The 1,144-nt window shown below is 47.9% G+C and overlaps 1 non-coding gene across 1 annotated transcript; it reads left to right on the top strand.

Annotated features, from left to right (window-relative positions):
- The first annotated feature begins 341 nt into the window (after nt 1-341).
- On the top strand, nt 342-448 carry LOC112393193 (U6 spliceosomal RNA). Its single transcript, XR_003001858.1, has one exon. It is a non-coding gene; the product is annotated as a U6 spliceosomal RNA (small nuclear RNA).
- Nucleotides 449-1,144: the final 696 nt, after the last annotated feature.

A 1,144-nucleotide genomic window follows, 5' to 3' on the forward strand; every position in this document is an offset into this window, starting at 1 on the left:
TGAGTGAAGGGCTAGAGATATTAGGCAGAGGCTTAGCTTGAATCCAAGGCCTCCCAGCATTCTTTCTTCAAAATCTAGTGAATGGCTTGTGCTGTTAATATGGAGTTTGATCTTAATTGTTAGGGAAATGGGGCATCCTCTGCTTTCCCACACCTCTCTGAATCAGGAGGCCAATTTAGAGTTGTCATAGGAAAAGAGCATCTCACAATTCCTGGGTTCCAAGAAGCCTCAGGGACCAGACAGTTTCTTCTTGAACATCAGCGATTTTGCAGACAGTCGTGAGGTAGAACCTAACTCCCAAAGGAGGTAGCCCAGCCACTGTAATAAAAACAGGCAGCCAGGTGCTCACTTTGGCAGCACATATACTCAGATTGAAACAATACAGAGAAGGTTAGCCTGGCCCCTGTGCAAGGATGACACACAAATTTGTGAACAGTTCCATACTTTTTTAGAAAAAGGCAACCAGCTTTCAGGCTGCAGTTTGCTAGTTCAGTTTTTAAAAACAGTGCATTAGGGCTTCCTTGGTGGCACAGTGGTTGAGAGTCTGCATTCCAATGTAAGGGACACGGGTTCGTGCCCCCGTCTGGGAAGACCCCTCATGCCGCGGAGCGGCTGGGCCCGTGAGCCATGACCGCTGAGCCTGCGCGTCCAGAGCCTGTGCTCTGCAACGGGAGAGGCCACAACAGTGAGAGGCCCGCCTACCGCAAAAAAAAAAAAAAAAAAAAAAAGGCATAAAAAAATTTTTTATGCTGAATTTTTGGTGCCCTCTTAAATTTCACTCCCACGGAAAGTCCCAGCTCTGGGATACTTATTGCTTTCTGTCCAGCATTTAGTCCCTTCCTCCCTGGTACCAGGACACCTAGTTTCTTTGGAAAATTACCCCTCTGTCTCTATTCTTATTTGTGTGGTTTGGGTGGGATTGACTTCACCCCCAACCCAGGAATGGGCTGTGATTGGCTTAAACCAGTCAACGTATCCCTTCCCCATATGATGGTTGGTTCAAGGGGAGGGAGGGCAATTACACTTGTCCAAGAAGAGTGACCTTGGGAATTAAGCTGGGAATGCAGGGCCACAGACACTTTCTCCTCCTTGGGTTTGTGGTGTGAGGATGTCTGGCCAGAAATTGCTGAGACACCTGGAAGTG

This window comes from Neophocaena asiaeorientalis, unplaced genomic scaffold (assembly GCF_003031525.2).
Source record: "Neophocaena asiaeorientalis asiaeorientalis breed wild unplaced genomic scaffold, Neophocaena_asiaeorientalis_V1.1 scaffold264, whole genome shotgun sequence".
Classification (NCBI taxonomy): domain Eukaryota; kingdom Metazoa; phylum Chordata; class Mammalia; order Artiodactyla; family Phocoenidae; genus Neophocaena; species Neophocaena asiaeorientalis.